Raw genomic sequence first — 19,757 nt, 5'->3', positions numbered from 1 at the left:
CTTTTTGCTTACGCTTTACGTTGCACTTAGAGTAAGTAAATCTTAAGCTACAAGCGTTACCTTGCACCATTTCCTGGCGGCCGTTACCATATATTACGTGTGTGGACACAGTCCATTAAAAAACTTCGCTGTGCGTTACCAGGACATCCATTAATCTGCAGTATCCTTGACGCCCTATAACATTTGATTCTTTACATATTTTTACAAGTATACGCTGACAGCTCATATCTTCGACCGAAATGAGCCGCATACTCGGGTAACAACTACGTCTTATGGTACTATGCCAATCGACCAGTTGCGCTTCTGCGAAGTTCTTTAGTAGTATTTGGACTTAAAGAAAAGAACAGAAAGCTATTAGAACGTGTAACGGACTTAAGACGACAAGGTACAAGCTAAGATTTTGAATGTAACCCAACCATTTTTATTGGGTAAATTAATTGCACTTCAACATTAATACCTCGAACTCATTATTTCAGTTGGAGAAAAGATATGGGAAACACGAAACCTCTCTGCCGATCAAAAACTGACAGATACGTGCTCCAGTTCACCGAATAAGCCAGGAGTAAGCAGATCCAAACCGTTCTAAAAACAAGGAATCCACGGCATCTTCATAACTATGAATACTGCCAACACGTCTAATCTTATTCAGAAGTGTACCGTCTCGGATTTATTTGGTCAGAACGACATCCACCAATAACTGATCTGAGTTTGCGCTATGATCGTACTCATAAATGGAAATTCTCAGTCTGCTACAGAGATCTTGCGTATCTTACACGCGCACTTTCAAGAAAGGTGGTAGATTAGAGTTTTAGGGGCGTGGAATTGAGTTTATTAGAGACGGAGGAGGGTGTCGAGAAGCAGTGGCCGTGGCTTAGTCGAAGGAACCACCTGGGCTATTAAGTAAGCTACAGCTTATGTGCTATTAAGAATCGTACAGACTGAACAGCTTCATTAATAGATTTTATTTATAGTGATACTCTCGTTCGCGTTTTGAAGCTGGTTGCATGGTAATGATTTAATTAAAGTATGCTGCAATTTATCCTATTTCTCTAGAACTAACCTTATTCTAGACTAACAGTAATTAATGTTATGAACCTTTCAAAAATTATTTTCTAACAGTTAACAACCGTTCATCACATACTATGGTTAAAAATCAAATAGTAATACACGCACTGTATTAACAGTTATCTCGGGTTCCCTTTCACGAACGTTGCTTATTACTTTGCTATAAATAGAACGTTGGTAAGTGCACGTTAATGGGCGTGCCGTAATGTATTTTTATCATGTACTGCACTGCTTATGAGTTGATGCTGAGAGGCTCGTACATGCGTGAAAATTTCTAGGCCGCAGGTGTAGTACATGAAGACAATGTCGGGGGTTGCTTCAACATTTGTCAGCAACGATTCTGGATGGCAGAACCCAAGTCTTGAGCAACCTTCCAACAGACGTCAAAGTGTTCTATCTCAGTCCTAGCTGCAAAGTGACTTCTTGTGAGTTTCCTTCCTTTAGCATGGTCAGCTCAGATTGTACATCTTGCCAAATGAATTATTGTTAGCTACATTCATTACTATTGCATAAAAGACTCTTATCCATGCTAATAGAAATACACATTTTCCAAAAAAATGTATATTGTAAAGGCTTCCCACAGTGGAGTTGGGATTAACTCTGCTAAGTCGTAAACATTGTTCGGTTCTTCTAGCGCCTCCTCAATTGTACGTTGTCACCCACGTGTACAGGTGAATCCAGCGAAATGAACGTCCATCCTTACAGTGTCTTTGGGGTGGTCAGCTGCAACATGGTTGTCTGGTGATAGCCTTTCCCCTACATCCAAGCATGTGAGACGCAGCGACATTGGATTATTGCTACCCTTAGATTAACTGAATATCATGTGTACAAACATTACACCTCCTGCGAGGGAGCACATGACATACTCTGCCTGGAAAAAAAAGAACTGAAGCACACGAAAGGGAAGAAGGAAATGAAATTAAATTTCACAGCCTGGAGGGCATCTGAGGTTATTATATTAGTTACAAAATCGAATCGAATATACAACAACACTTGACAGTATTAGGTCATTTATCAATATGATGTTGAACCCATCCGGTCTTGATGCAGGTATTGATTCGGTTGGGAAACTGGAGAACTACTGTAACGGTCGTTGACATCTTGGAGACTAATACTGGGATACAGTGGAATTCGAACTGCTCCCACACATGTTCTGTCAGGACAGATCCGGAGATTTTTTTGGCACGGAAGTTCCTCCGTATCGTCCAGACAGTTCATCGACGTACGTGCCGAGTGTGAACGGCACTGTGTCGCTGAAAAATGGCAGAGGTAACGTACGAGGATGCAGTATGTCTGTGACTTACCATCGTTTCGTTAGAGTTCTCTCAGTCACTACCAGCAATGACCTGACTTCATACCCGATAACTCCTTCATACCAAGAAGCCTCTCTGCCTCTCCAGTACACTGGAAAAATGAAACTACTTTGCACGCTACCACTACGATCGGCGACGATTATGCAGGGTAGCGCAGGACTGTGATTTATCGATGAACACACTGTGATGCCATTCATCACCAGTCTTCCTGCCAAACGCAGCTATCTGTGTCGTAGTGTTAACGGCAGCCTACGTGTGGGACGGTAATTACGTAGTGGGCTGACGCTTGCATACGATCAATGGTGCTGTATGACACGGAATTTTGCAGGGAGCCCATTACGGATACGAGGCGCAGATGTGAAAGGGTTACGATGTGTTTAGTGGGCAATACGGCGATCATTTCCGTGAAGGTCAGATGTGGTCGATTTGAACCTTGACGTCGAGTATGCCGGTCCACAGGTTCCCCTGCAGTCCGTCATATGGCCGCTGTCATATCCGAATGCTCCAAAAATCTAAATATCGCACGATTCGACCGGAGAGTGAGATGTAGCCCCACAATAAAGCCCATTTCAAACTCTGTCATATGCTTAACGCTGTCTCAGAGATGTATGTGGCATCTCCGCATCATTCACAGTCACCACTGAACACCTGACTCTGTTCACTCCCCTTATACAGCCTACTAGGCCTGTAACGACACTAAACACGAACAACACTTATGCACTCTGGCTGCCGTTCTCACTGGCACAAGAAGGGACAATATTAATTCACAAACGCCCATTCCTAGTCCTACAGAATAGTGTAATATGCTTGTTTGCAGTCTAATGAACTAAGGTGTCTCCGAGCCAGCAAACACAGGGATGTAAGTCTCGCAACGGGATGTAATGGAGAATTACCATTTTATTAAGAACTCTGTAATCTACTACCAGTCTTGATTTGGCAGATTACTTAAGCACAAGAAATATGTGTTCAAAATAAAGTGATTTGAAAGGATGAGTAACTCGTTGCTGCAACATACCTTCCACTAGATGGTACAATTCGTTCATGCAGTATGGGTACAGCTGATATGGTGATCACCTTTGATACGTGGTACTTCCTGGAATTAAAGGAATTAAGGACAACGTGGAAGAGAGGACCCACCAGTATAACTTTCTTTTCACACAACCTGTTTATTTAACAATATATATAACAAAAAAATTGTTTTTCAAAATGAGCAAATTTGTAAATTTTTTTTGACCTTACACCTTAATATGAACAAGCCTTTGCAGAAGAATTCAAAACAGCAAACAATATGACAACGATTGCAAGACGGCCGGACCTGCAGCCTGCCAGTTATCAGGTGAAACAGCGGTATTTGCTACCGCACTGAACACAGTCTCTCTTATTAAATGCCCTTCTGCAACACATGAAAACTATATAAGTACCATTGATGACAAGAGTAATTCGCACCTGTGCTTAAAGGTTAAATATATTAGGAAACAATATGACATAAGGCTTACTTCAAAGCAACCAACCTCTTAATTTCAATCGGCAGATAAGGTGTGACTGAATCCCAACCCACCCAGCAGATTACTTAAGCTACCACGTGCTGATGTTTAGAGTGCGATAAGTACTACGTGATAGGGGATCCTTAATGCGTCAGCATGCGACTTAAACTTAACAAGTAGCCACAATACCTGTTGTATATTTTCTAAGGATTCAATTGACAATTCCTGAATACTGTTTAAGAGACACATCATCGGGTTAGGGAGGCGGGCAAAATATTCCCCAGACTGATCACTTGGACATATCCAAATTCGGCTATTGGATTGTGAGAAACACGTTCTATATCATTTGTATAGGCCCCATCTTCTAAACCTAAAGCTGCAGTTTGGATTTGCAAATCAAACAGAATTATTACTTAACTGAATAACACGTGCTATCTGCTCAGGGCTCAGTTGTAGAAGTTTAAGATCCTTTACTTTGTTGCCCAGGTTGATTAATTGTGCGCGAATGTGCTTCACCTGCCTCAAGGTTGGTTGATTATTTTGGAGAAAGGAGAGGTATTCTTGTAAATGATTCAATCCTACCGTGATGGTCTGTAAATTTTGGTTCACCTTGCCAACCGTGCTGACAGAAACGGAGAGTGATGTTAACAACACTGCACGTAACGTGGCTGCCAGCTCCCCCACCGTGCAGTGAGCCTTTTGTTGCCTAGTGCTCAGTTCATATTCGATCCGATCCCGGTTTAGGTACGAAATACCGGGACACTGACGTGGATCCATGGTGTGTCTGTGAACAAAAGGGTACACTTAGACAATATCCCAAAAGAATAAAGTACAAAATTTATACTGGATCAGGTTGCATAAAATGAAACGCGTGACAAAAACCCACTAGCGGGTCGATAACCACGCTCAGCTACCAATGACATATGGTACTTGCTGGAATTAAAGGAAACGTGGGAGGGGGGACACATCAATATAACTTTCTTTTCACACAACCTGTTTATTTAACAATGTATATAACGAAAATTTTTTAAAAAAAATGAACAAATTTGCCAAATTCTTTTGACTTTAAACCGTAAGATGAATAAGCCTTTACAAAAGAATTCAAAACAGCAAACAATATGACAATGATCACAAAGCGGCTGGACCTGCAGCCCTCCCGTTGTCGGGTGAAACAGCGGTGTTTGGTACCGCGCTGGACACAGTCTCTCTTATTAAATGCCCTTCTGCAACACATGAAAACTATATAAGCACCGTTGATGACAAGAGTGATTCAATTACTCAAAACAGATGACGTAACTTTTTGTTTGGAAACTGTATGTCGGAAATTTCAGGGTTAAATGGGCACATGTGCTTAAAGGTTAAACAGATTAGGAAACGATATGACAATGATAAGGCTTACTTAAAAGCAACGAGCCTTTTAATTTCAATCGGCAACTAATGTGTGACTGAATCCCAACCCATCCCTTTTGACACTCTTATTTTGACTAAAGCCCTGGTGACAGTTGGCTGTTAATATTTTCAAAATTAGAGTGCTTGTCAGTTATTAAGACCGCTCTGACGAAACGTCTTAAAACATTACTTGTGAACACTTATTACAAGAGAACTCCTTTGGCGGAATCACAGTACAGAAAAAAAAAAAAAAAAAAAAAAAAAAAAAAGTTCAAGTGGCTCTGAGCACTAAATGGTTCTGAGGACTATGGGACTTAACTGCTGAGGTCATCAGTCCCCTAGAACTTAGAACTACTTAAACCTGACTAACCTAAGGACATCACACACATCCATGCCCGAGGCAGGATTCGAACCTGCGACCGTGGCGGTCGCGCGGTTCCAGACTGTAGCGCCTAGAACCGCTCGGTCACTCCAGTCATCGAATCACAAGATCCAGCTAAAATACATCAATAATGACCCAGTCTTTCAAACACAGCAACACACAGCTTAGTACAACAGGTTCTTCAAATTATAACTAGTGACCGAGAAATGTAATTACAATCAAAGATTTGAACCGGTTAACATCTAAATCTACCCACAAGGTCCCTCTTTTGTTTAACGGCACCTATGCCTTAGTACATCTGTTCTTGCTGTATTTATGACCAGGAGCTGATTCATTAGAACATTAATGATTGGGTACAACCAGAAAAGAAAGGTGATGTAATAGCAGGACAAATTGTCAAACGCCACCTAGTGTCTTAGTACAATGCTACGGCCTATATTTACGACCAATGAGCCGACCAAGTAAATCTGTTAGGGTCGGATACAAACCAGAAGATAGTGAGGGCAGGTAAACAATAAAACAAATCACCAGGATTTTACAATGTTAGTCCCCTTTATCAACAAGCAGTTCCATGGATCCCCCGTGTGTCGCAGTGGTTATTGAGTGGTGCCGATGAAAGACAGGTAGAAGAGGGCACCCAAGCCATGAGCGGTCTTACGATACATATGTTGCCAATGAACCGATGGGATGTCGGCCTCCTGCCTGTAGTCGACACTGACCCCGATGAAGCACTCCGGTATCTTCTCTCTGCGCTGGCCCTCCTTGCGCAGCTCGTGGCTTCAGCTGCTCGGACCTCGTCACCAGCTCTTGTCGTGACGCCATCGCCAACCCCAAACTTGGTGGCTGCCTCTCGAGCCAGCGAACCCTGTATATCAGCAAGCAACGTCCTTCTAAGGGCACAACCCACAGATACCAATTCTTCCACATAGATATTGGCAATGAGGCCGCAAGAGGGATAGTCGATACTGCACCTGAGCTAGTGGGCCGGCCGAAGTGGCCGTGCGGTTAAAGGCGCTGCAGTCTGGAACCGCAAGACCGCTACGGTCGCAGGTTCGAATCCTGCCTCGGGCATGGATGTTTGTGATGTCCTTAGGTTAGTTAGGTTTAACTAGTTCTAAGTTCTAGGGGACTAATGACCTCAGCAGTTGAGTCCCATAGTGCTCAGAGCCATTTGAACCATTTGAGCTAGTGGTGCCAGAAAGAACAATCTAGTAACTCAATGGCGCCACAGCTCAGGGATTAAGCTAGTAAATTTTCCTTTTATGCTTAGGTACACCGTGTGTCACGAGCAACTGTGGAGGGTAGCGTAACACCTGGTTTGGCCATCGTCCTTAGAGGAATGGTAGCTTGGGTGTGAGACGCACTGCAGAGCATTTGAAAGTTTGAAAAAGCATGTGTCCTCCCCACAGGTGGATGGAGGGAGGCAGGGGAGAGGAAGAGTGGGAGGGGAGAGGGCGACAGTTTTCAGTAGTTTGTGATTATGTATCGAGCAGAATGCACGTTCAGCTAAAACCCCGTTTGCAGTCTTTTATGGCGACAGCTTGCCCCAGTACATGTGCTGCATTATGACCTGTTCATAACGAGTGCTGGTATTTTCACAATTTGGAAGTGTAATTACAACTATGACGCATTTTTCTCCATCAGTTTTGACAGTGTGTGTTAGTTTCGATTATCTTGGCTGAAGGATTGTTTTTGAGTTGGCGTCTGTAGAGAACTTCGACGTCAAACACAGACAGATACTGTATGCTTACAGATAATACACTTTTTAAACTCCTCTGTCCAACGCCAGCATCTCTTCAGATGAACGTACATTATGTGATCAAAAATATCCGGACACCTGGCTGAAAACGACTTACAAGTTTGTGGCGCCCTCCATCGGTAATGCTGGAATTCAGTGTGGTGTTGGCCCACCCTCCCAGCCTTGATGACAGCTTCCACTCTCGCAGACACACGTTCGTTCAGGTGCTGGAAGATTTCTTAGGGAATGGCAGCCCATTCGTCACAGAGCCCAGCATTGAGAAGAGGTATCGATGTCGGTCGGTGAGGCCTGGAATGAAGTCGGAATTCCAAAATATCCCAAACGTGTTCTATAGGATTCCAGTCAGGACTCTGTGCAGGCCAGTATAACCACTCCGCCACAGGCCGTGCATTATGAACAAACAGGTGCTCGATCGTTTTGAAAGATGCAATCGCCATTCCCGAATTGCTCTTCAACAGTGGGAAGCATGAAGGTGCTTAAAACATCAATGTAGGCCTGTGCTGTGATAGTGCTACTTAAAACGACAAGATGTGGAAGCCCCTCCATGAAAAACACCAACGCACCATAACAGCACCGCCTCCGAGTTTTACTGTTGCCACTACACATGCTGGCAGATGACATTCACTGGGTATTCGCCATACCCATACCCTGCAATCGGATCGCGACATTGTGTACCGTGGTTCGTCACTCCACACAACGTTTTTCCACTGTTCAATTGTCCAGTGTTTACGCTCCTTATACTAAGCGAGGCATCGTTTGGCATTTACAGGAGTGATGTGTGCCTCACTAGCAGCGGTTCGACCATGAAATCCAAGTTTTCTCACCTCCCCCCTAACTGTTATAGTACTTGCAGTGGATCCTGATGCAGTTTGGAATTCCTCTGTGATGGTCTTGATAGATGTCTGCCTATTACACATTACGACCCTCTTCAACTGTCGACAGTCTCCGTCAGTCAACAGACAAGGTCGGCCTGTACGCTTTCGTACTGTACGTGTCCCTTCACGTTTCCATTTCACTGTCACATCGGAAACAGTGGACCTAGACATGTTTAGGAGTGTGGAAATCTCACGTACAAACGTATGACACAAGTGACACCCAATCACCTGACCATGTCAAAGTCCATTGTAAGACGTCGTGGTCGCCTGACCTTCATTGCTTACGTATTCCGCCCTCACATTCATATTCCGCACATCAAGACGCTTCATTCTAACCCAAACTCGATAAGATAAAGTCAATGTTGTATGAATTCATGTAAATGATATGCAAATAACAAGTGGGCACTGGGGTTGAGATACTCGAGGCTGGCCTACACACACACATTCAAGACACATTCAAGACACGATGGTCACAAGAGCTTTTAGTTTGGGAGAGGTGGACCACACGCCGAGAGGCCGGTCCCTTCAGAGGATGATTCAACCTATCTACGCCCGACGGCGACCACCCATGGAGCTGACAGCGTTTGCCCGAGTGAAAGGGGAGAACGACCCCGTGTTCGGCTTAAAAGCAAATTCCGCTACATTGTGTGGGAGTGCCCAGCCTACACATTCTTTAGAAACATAGCACACAGTTTCAGAGGTTTTCACAGGGAGACAGCAAACGCCAAACACCGATGCTACAGATTTCCAGATTGGTCGCCTTAAACGAACCGTCATTCTCCCGTTTTAGAAGAGCAATGCTGATTGGCAGACGATATTCCTGACGCCTTGAGCTGAAGGGGTAATGGAAGAGACCGAAAGATATACCCCTTCACCTCTGGCGTGGAGAGGGGCCGTTCCGTTGTGGCTCTTGGAGCGAGAACACATAACGAGAGCGTGCGCAACGTACATGTACTCAAAGAGTGAGGAACAAGTCTCTCCTCAGTACTTCACTGGGAGAGCAATTCTGTCGAGAGCGAATCGGAGTGCGACTCTATATTGAGTCCTTGCAATTAAGCGTTGTTCACTGTGTTGGCCACCACACTTACTGTGTGGTGTGAATGGAGAGAGTTACAGCTAAACGCCTGCGAGCGAATTTTTGAGTGGCATGGCGGTGGACTGGATATCTGACCGGTGTACCACGCCAATAGTTAGACTAGGGGCGAGTAGGAGTCCTTGACTTCATCAAGGCATAGGGAGAGTTTGATTGGCGAGGGTCAATCCAGATAGAACGAGAGTTATCTTATTTGTCAGCAGTGAGCGGCGCTGACAGCAGTCATCAAGCTTACGGTATTGTGCACTACAGCTCTTGCGAGCCCCATATTTCCTCCACAACAATACACTTCACTGCATTTCACATGCGACAGCCTCGACCATATCTAGCAATATTCTAACAGATAATTATTCAATTTGAGTAGGTGCGGCTCTCAGCCATTCTGCCAAGTCACTAACAATCTTAAACTCTGTACAGAAATTTCATTAGCGAATCCTATCCTTAAGAGGTAACTTCACACTCCGAAAAGAACCCTGAAATAACTTGTTCAGTTCATAACTAAAATTGCCATTGTGGTTTCTCAGAATTTTTGCAAAATAAATAATAATTTTCGTTAGTTTCATGTTTTTCTTACACTAACTAGCATTACTCCAGTACCCAAGTATCCCACTAGTTACGTAAGAAATTTTGTGAATTTTTGTGTCATTTTCTTACACGACTCCAGAAGATATTTATTGATGAAAGTTTTTCAGGCATTTCTCTTTAGTACGTTAGGAGCTTCTGTCTGATTTCTGTAGTAGTTTGGGGGTGGAAATTGCATCTTGTAGGAGCCACAGGGTAAATGATACATCTCAAACTAATCCGTTGCACAGAATGACAGAATAGCACCCACACATTCACACCGTGAGTTCTGTGGAGTGTCCCATTGTGCTCTCTCACGGAGTCTAATGACTACTGAGGCCGCTGACATGAAATACCTGGCAGTAGGTGCCATCACAATTCACCTAATACGTAAAACGTATGTTTTGGGGATGTCCGGATACTTTTGATCACATAGTGTATTTCCTGCCAAAAAGAATAAATATAGTACCTTACATCCCTGCTTTTTTCCCACAAGCTTCTAGGTGTAGGATGGAGTTTCAAGTGGTATTGCGAATTTTTTTCCCAACAAGATAACACCACTTGTATGGCATCGTCAGTTTTTGAGTTGTATTGCGATTTTATACCGTCCTTGTGTAGCACTATGCATATAGTTGTGTAATTAGGCCCGATATTTGTAATTAATTACGTAATTAGGACTGATCTTTGCTTCAGTTTCCTGACCAAAATAAAGAAAGTCCACTAACCTAAAATTCCTCTCACACATCTGGACAGTTTCCATGTGTTGGTGGTGTGCACTTGGGCTTTCCATCTAGTAGAATCAGAGTTCGAGATCTGGAAAGGGCACCGCCATTTTTAATTTACCGTCAATTCCATGCTCCGCTGGACAGTTTCCATGTGTTGTGGGGGTGCACTTAGGCTTTCCGTCCAGAGGACAATGGTTCGAGTCGAGAAACAGTACCGCTAATTTTAAATTTATGTCAATTCCAAGAGCCTCTGATGGTATAATTGTGCTAGGAGGTGCAATTGGCTATTCCGCCTGGAAGAACCAGGGTTCGACTCCTGGATGGGTTCCATTAATTTTAATTTGCCGCCGGTTTCTACGGAGGGTGTGGAGTGGGCGTCAGTACAGCCCTGGGGCAAAGAAATTCCCGCCAAAATTCGAAATTTCCGCCAAAATTCGAAATTCCTACCAAAATTCGAAATTCCCGCCAATTGGGTAGGTTTGGGGAGAGGGGGGGTGTACACGTGCAGGTTGAGAAAACACCTGACGTCGTCTGGGGGTTGGGGTGGGCGTGGTCGGGGGCTGGGGTTGGCTGGGGTGGGCAGAGGTGGGAGATTAATTGATCAATTTAAATAATTTGCATATTAGTTTCAAAATTGGAGTGACGCCGGCATCTCCCAACTGCTGATGTGTTGCTGAGCAAATGGTCTGTTTAATCTGGTTTACTGTAATGCAAAAAAATTAAACAATTTAATCTGAAAAACCAATACACAATGCCCATAGTGAAATCAATCCCTCCGAAATTTACCCAGTCTCGTGAGCACCGTGTTCTATGGCCCTGTACAATAAATGACAAAATTCCTTATGCAGATAAACAATGAAATATATTTTCCTTAGCCCTAGAGTCGCAAAGGATGTAATCTCGGTATTCTTTTCTCTCCACAGTAGACATAGAAAATATTCAATCTTGGCAGAGCGAAGTGCATTGCCGACCGTAAAGTATCTTCACACAAATAATTGGATGATAAATGAATAGCCTTGCAAATTTTCAGAGAAAATACTGGATATTTGCTCATACTGCCCGCATTGAAACTGTTACAAACATTAATACTTGTATCAATCTGGTACGTTACAATTTTTCTAATTCTTATTGAAAAATGATTTCTTTAAAAAAATATTCATTGGATTTAATTAACACAACATGGAAGAGAATAAGGTACTGATAAGGGGACATGTTCAGATCGAATGCTTCACTTTGAAATTTGTATTAAAAGGAAAGTTTCACTTGTTTCTTTTGAAAATTGTATTCTAAATAAAGTTTCACCTTGACAAAATCTGATATGAAAGATTTTACATTAACTTAAAAATCACTGAACTTCTCAACCGTTCTACAATTGTCACTGTCGGAATTAAAAATTCTTAGATTGCTATATGAGAAAATGGCTGACATCGTTTGATTTCAAAATTTAACTTCTCTGTATCGGGATTACCAAACACACAAAAACTACATCTATATCTACGTGATTACTCTGCTATTCACAATAAAGTGCCTGGCAGAGAGTTCAATGAACCACCTTCATGCTGTCCATCTACCGTTCCACTCTCGAACGGCACGCGGGAAAAACGAGCTTTTAAATTTTTCTGTGCGAGCCCTGATTTTTCCTATTTCATCGTGGTGATCATTTTTCCCTATGTAGGTGGGTGCCAAAAGAATGTTTTCGCAACGAAAAGCGCCTTCGTTTTAACGATTGCCACTCCATTTCACGAATCATGTCTGTGGTACTGTCTCCCCTATTTCACGACAGTACAAAACGAGCCGCCCTTCTTTGAAGTTTTTCCATGTCATCCGTCAATCCTACCTGTTGCGGATCCCACACCGCACAGCAATACTCCAGAAAAGGGCAGACAAGCGTGGTGTAAGCAGTCTCTTTAGTAAACCTGTTGCACCTTCTAAGTGTACTGTCAATGAATCGCAATATTTGTTTTGCTCTACCCACAACATTATCTACGTAATCGTTCCAATTTACGTTATTTGTAATCGTAATCCCTAAGTATTTAGTTGAATTTACAGCCTTAAGATTTGTGTGACTTACCGCTTAATCGAAATTTAGCGGATTTCTCTTAGAACTCATCTGAATAACTTCACACTTCTCTTTATTCGGGGTCAATTGCCATTTTTCGCACCATACAGATATTTTACCAAAATCATTTTGCAATTCGTTTTGGTCATCTGATGACTTTATAAGACGACAGCATCATCTACAAACAATCTAAAAGGGCTACTCAGATTGTCTTCTGTGTCGTTAATATAGACCAGGAACAATAGAAGGCCTATAAACACTTCCGTGGGGAACTCCGGATATTACTTCTGTTTTACTCAATGACTTTCCGTCTGTTACTACGAACTGTGACCTTTCTGACAGGGAATCATGAATCCAGTCGCACAACTGAGGCTATATTCCAAAGTGCGCAGTTTGCTTATAAGACGCTTGTGAGGAACGGTGTCGAAAACCTTCTGGAAATCTAAAAATGGCACTCATTACTTCATGAGTATAAAGAACTAGTTGTGTTTTACAGGAACTATGTTTTCTGAATCCGTGGTGACTATGTGTCAATAAATCATTTCATCGAGGTAATTCATAATGTTCGAACACAGCGTATGTTCCAAAACTCTAGTGCAAATCGATGATAGTGATATGGACCTGGAATTCAGCGGATTACTCCTATTTCCATTTTTGAGTATTGGTGTTACTTGAGCAATTTTCCAGTCTTTAGGTACGGATTTTTCTGTGAGCGAACGGTTGCATATAATTGCTAAATATGGAGCTATTGTATCAGCATACTCTGAGAGGAACCTGACTGGTATACATTCTGGACCGGAGGCCTTGCCTTTATGAAGTGATTTAGACTGCTTTGCTTCACCGAGGATATCTAGTTCTATGTTTCTCTTCTTAGCAGTTGTTCTTGATTGGAATACATGAATATTTACTTCGTCTTCTTTGGTGAAGGAGTTTCGGAAAACCGTGTTTAATAACTCTGCTTTAGCAGCACTGTCATCAGTGACTTCACCGTTGTTATCGCGTTGTGAAGATACTGATTGGGTCTTGCCACTGGTATGCTTTATGTATGACCAGAATCTCTTTGAGTTTTCAGCCAGATTCCGAGACAGAGTTTCGTTGTGGAAATCATCAAAAGCATCTCGCATTGAATCACGCGCTATACTTCGAACTTCTGCAAAACTTTTCCGATATTGGTGATTTTGCGTTCTTTTAAATTTGGCATGCTTTCTTCGCTGCTTCTGCTACAGCGATCTGACCCGTTCTGTGTACCATGGGGGATCAGTACCACTCCTTATTAATTTATGTGGTATATATCTCTCAACTGTTGGCGATACTATCTCTTTGATACCATTCCACATTTTTTCTATGCTTACGTGATCAGATCGGAAGAGTGGAGACTATCTCTTAAAAAGGCGTTAAAAACATTTTTATCCGCTTTTTTAAATAGATATACTTTGAGTTTCTTTTTGATGGTTGTAGGTGTTACGGTATTCAGCCTAGCAGCAACTGCCTCGTGGTCGCTATTCCCTGTATTCGTCATGATACTTCCTATTTCTCCAGGATTATTGTTTCCAAGAGGTCACGTATGCTTTCGCAACCATTTACGCTTCGAGTGGGCTCATGAAGTAATTGTTCAAACCATTTTCTGAGAAAGCGTTCAGTACAATTTCGGATGACGTTTTATGCCTGTCGCCGGCTTTAAACGTGTAATTTTTCCAGTATATCGATGGTACATTGAAATCACCATCGACTACAATTGTATGAGTGGGGTACCTATTTGAAATGAAAAACGCTCCAATTAATAGTTTAGTCCGATTGTCAAGTATAACCTCTACCCATACTATTTCGCAGGAACTATCTACTTCAATTTCAGTACAACCTGAACTATTTCTGGCAGAAGTAAATACTCCACCACCAACTGCTTTTAATCTATCCTTTCTGAAAACTGTTATGTAGTTTGAAAAATTTCAGCTGAACTTATTTACGGCTTTAGCCAGCTTTCCGTACGTATAACTATTTGACCTTCAGTGTTTTCTATTAGGGCTTGAAGCTCTGGTTCTTTCCCCATATTACAAATGGGATATACCTAATCAACCTATACATTAAATCTGATGGTAAATACTTGCTTCCTACAGTCAAGGGTCAGTATCGTAAAATTCAGCCAAATCCACATATCGCGATGCTGCATACTTAAAACTAAATATACAAGATTTCATTAGCTTATAAATTTGTTCCAGTTGCTTTTCCTTGGAGTTACAGTATAAATTCATTACTGTTCTATAATTGCCATCGACTATGGATAATTTTGTTAACGATCAGTATTACTTCAATTCGTGATAATATTATAGCCTCAAAAAAATGGTTCAAATGGCTCCAGGCACTATGGGACTTAACATCTTAGGTCATCAGTCCCCTAGAACTTAGAACTACTTAAACCTAACTAACCTAAGCACATCACACACATCCATTTTATAGCCTTACAAATTAATAATACACACTTTACACTTTCATTGAAATAACTACTACCTAACAATTACTTGCGCTGTCTGAGCATAAACAATATCATTCATCACTTCATTTTATAAAAACTGTATCATGCTGCGTCCATAGACCAACAGCTAAGTTCTCACAGCTAGCCACTAGCCTTAAGTCTTACATCCTACCTATAGCGGCAACTGCTACTGTGCTCCGCGTGCTCCTACTTACAATCGATTCTGCCACTCAGGCAACATCTTTGGTTCTGTGGTGTCAAAGATACAATCTCTTCTTCATATGACAACCATTTCAGGTCTTTTTTCATGAATTATATTATAAATTCGAGTTCCACCTACAAGTGGACCCCTCACAATTTAAACCTTCGAAACACCTTGTGGAATTAAATACACATCGATTGGTGACAATAAGCTTGCTGTTTCGTTTAGTGCAACTTATTTATTACAAAGTAATGGAACTGCGCCACTTTTTTGCGTTATCGACGCCATCTATGAGAGTTGCCTACAAATTAACGCACCGCATTTTTTCTTCAACAATTCTTTATTGAACCGAATGAGAATTAGACACACGAAAGAATGGTGTTTTATCTACACACCCTATTTTACCACGTAATCTCCATCCGATCTCCATCCCGTTCTATGACTTTCCTCCAGTGCGAAACAAGGGTGTGTATGCCCTGTCGGTACGAAAATGTCTACCACGAGTGGCATCCTTTAATGGCCCAAACACGTGGAAGTCCGAGGCGGCTGGGTTGAAGCTATAAGATGGATGGGGTAACATTGTACAGCCATGTTTTGCGACGTGTTCAGCAGTCCTCAGCTGTTCTCAGACTGTGAGGAGTGGGAATGGCGTCATTCCACCGACTGTCGTTTTGTTGCGGGTGCAAAATGGTGAACTCATGTTTCATCACCTGTCCGGGACAAGAAGGCCTCCCCTTCAGCTTCAAAGCGTTGCAAAAATCAAGAAAAATATTTTTTCTGTGCTATTGGTGATCCACCGTTACACACCTCGGGACCCATCTTGCACAAACTTTTGAATACCAAGAGTGCGGATAATTGCATCCACACTTCCTTTGCTGATTGACAGGTGCAGCGGCAACTACAGAGTCGTAATGCCTCTGTCCTCGGGAATGACATCGGATCGCGGCAACAGGTCAGGTATGACAGCCGGGGATTGTCTCCCCGACAGCTGCAAATCGTGGAGCTCCAGCGAACCGCCTATTAATGACCTCACCCTCTGTGCCCAGCAACTACCTGTACTTCAGTCGACAGCAGATGCTCCATACACTTTGCGCAAGCGTTTGTGAATATTCCCCACTGTTTCTTTCTCTGCAGAAAGAAATTAAATGACAACACTTTGCTTGTAACGTACTTCATCTATAGACGCCATTTTGAAACTGTCCTGCAGGTACGCTACTTGCCTGAAGTGACGGGAACACAAGGTTGCCGCTGGTGGCGACACCTCCAACGTACTGACAAGAGGGAAGTTTCCAACCGATTTCTCATACACAAATAGCAGTTGCCGGCGTTGCCTGGTGAAATGTTGTTGTGATGCCTCGTGTAAGGGGGAAAAAAGCGTACCATCACGTTTCCGACTTTGATAAAGGTCGGATTGTAGCCTATCGCGATTGCGCTTTATAGTATCGCGACATTGCTGCTCGCGTTGGTCGAGATCCAACGACTGTTAGCAGGATATGGAATCGGTGGGTTCAGGAGGGTAATACGGAATGCCATGCTCGATCCCAACGGCCTCGTATCACTAGCAGTCGAGATGACAGGCATCTTATCCGCATGGCTGTAACGGATCGTGCAGCCACGTCTCGATCCCTGAGTCAACAGATGGGGACGTTTGCAAGACAACAACCATCTGCACGAACAGTTCGACGACGTTAGCAGCAGTATATACTATCAGCTCGGAGACCATGGCTGCGGATACTCTTGACACTACATCACAGACAGGAGCGCCTGTGATGGTGTACTCAACGACGAACCTGGGTGCACGAATGGCAAAACATCATTTTGTCGGATGAGTCCAGGTTCCGTTTACAGCATCATGATGGTCGCATCCGTGTTTGGCGACATCGCGGTGAACGCACATTGGAAGCGTGTATTCGTCATCGCCATACTGGCGTATCACCCGGCGTGATGGTATAGGGTGCCATTGGTTACACGTCTCGGTCACCTCTTGTTTGCATTGACGGCACTTTGAACAGTGGACGTTACATTTCAGATGTGTTACGACCCGTGGCTCTACCCTCAATCGATCCCTGCGGGACGCTACGTTCCAGCAGGATAATGCACGACCGCATGTTGCAGGTTCTGGACGGGCCTTTCTAAATACAGAAAATGTTCGACTGCTGCCCTGGCCAGCACATTCTCCAGATCTCTCACCAATTGAAAACGTCTGCTCAATGGTGACCGAGCAACTGGCTAGTCACAATACGCCAGTCACTACTCTTGATGAACTGTGGCATCGTGTTGAAGCTGCATGGGCAGCTGTACCTGTACACGCTATCCAAGCTCTGTTTGACTCAATGCCCAGGCGTATCAAGGTCGTTATTGTGGCCAGAGGTGATTGTTCTGGGTACTGATTTCTCAGGATCTATGCACCCAAACTGCGTGAAAATGTAATCACATGTCAGTTCTAGTATAATATATTTGTCCAGTGACTACCCGTTTATCATCTGCATTTCTTCTTGGTGTAGCAATTTTAATGGCCAGTAGTGTAGATACCTAACGTTTCTCATTCATGTCATTGTTTTCGGCTGACAAAACAAACGCGGTGAGTTACTTTCGGGGCAACACTCGCACGTCTACCGCAGTCGGCGGGTCGCTCACAGCCTCTGAACGCCCCGCCAGCACTGGCGCTCGGTGAGTTCGCTCTCCCGTGGCTCGTGATCTCCGATAGGTGGCACCAGGCACACGCGCCACTAGATGACGTTAAACTGACTCGCACTCGAGCTTCGTCCCCAGATTCAGTGCATCAGTAGACTTATCCTCATTAATACAAAAGAATGTAGTGAAGACAATATATTGACGTATCAACACGCTACTAAACAATACTGATGTTCGGAGATTAAGTGTACCAGTATTCAATAGTTTTGTTTCTATGAAAAACATTAGCCTCACTGAACAACATTCGCACCATGCAAGAGCCTATAGCAGTTCGAAGTTATGTATTGGATTGCTGCATAATTTCGTAGCGTTTTTCCGTCGTTTAAAAAATACAACAAAGACATAACAGCGACTTTAGTCAACAATAACACATTCTCATTCACTATTTGCAACAGATTGTCAACGCTGGGTAACTTTCCAATTCCACGAGTGTAGAAATCACGTGTTTTTGTGGGTTTTTTTGGCGAACAACTCGTCGAATCTTGTTCTGAGCACATTTTCATCCGGAAATGAAGTTCGATAGAGAGCTAAAATGTGAAAATCTGAGAGTACAAATTCAGGTGAATAAAACTGGTGCACTACGATTCCCAACCCAACTCCTGTACACGATGTTGCAATCCCTGTGTTATTCCGCACTACGATTCAAAGTTCCTTAGGAGATCCATGCATGTCCGACAGAATTCTAAATCATAATTTGTAATGCGATTATTTGGATGGGCACTGTCCTTAGTTCTATGCTTAACCGAACTCAGGTAAGCCGTGTTTCTGTAATAATTTGTACAATCAGATTATGTTAAGTGTATACTAAAATGTGTTTTTGTTACATGAATTCGAGGAAGTTTCCGACATGGCTTTCCAGCGGTGTTGCCCCCCTAATGAGCGTCTTGTGGTGCGGCGCACTTCATCTGGTAGAGCCGACACCTGTTATGGGGGAAAACATCGCTCCACCTTTGTTAAAATTCTATTAATTTATTTTAAAGTACTGTCTAGTACCTTCCGCCGCGGAAGTGGAACACGCGGCTGAACAAATGGACGTGGTCAGCCCCATAGAGGGCTCCACCTCCGCGGCGGCTATTCCGCGCAGCGGCTCTCACGCAGCGAGGGCGCCACCGCTAAGCCACGTGCAAACAACGGCCAATAGCCGCTCCCTCCGGTTTCGTATATAGGGACCCGCTCTGCCCTAGTCCAGGGTCATCTCCGGCGGTAATCCGGAAGGACACCGCCCTTCAATTGTGCCTTTCCGGTTCCAATCGAAGCGATAGGTCTATTGCAAGTGCCAGCCACCCTGCAGCAGTCCAGCCAGCAGCCAGCAGCCAGCAGCCAGCTGCCAGCACCGAGCAGCGGTCCCAGCCAGCAGCGGTCCCAGCCAGCAGCGGTCCCTGTAGCAGCCAGCAGCGGTTCTTGCCAGCAGCCAGCAGCGGTTCTTGCCAGCAGCCAGCAGCGGTCCCAGCCAGCAGCCAGCAGTGGTCCCAGCCAGCAGTGGTCCCAGCCAGCCTCCAACAGCAACAGCAACAGCAACAGCAACAGCAACAGCAACAGCAACAGCAACAGCAACAGCAACAGCAACAGCAACAGCAACAGCAACAGCAACAGCAACAGCAACAGCAACAGCAACAGCAACAGCAACAGCAACAGCAACAGCAACAGCAACAGCAACAGCAACAGCAACAGCAACAGCAACAGCAA

The sequence above is a fragment of the Schistocerca americana genome, chromosome 7 (assembly GCF_021461395.2).
Source record: "Schistocerca americana isolate TAMUIC-IGC-003095 chromosome 7, iqSchAmer2.1, whole genome shotgun sequence".
In the NCBI taxonomy this organism is placed as follows: domain Eukaryota; kingdom Metazoa; phylum Arthropoda; class Insecta; order Orthoptera; family Acrididae; genus Schistocerca; species Schistocerca americana.
This window is presented reverse-complemented; position numbering follows the sequence as displayed.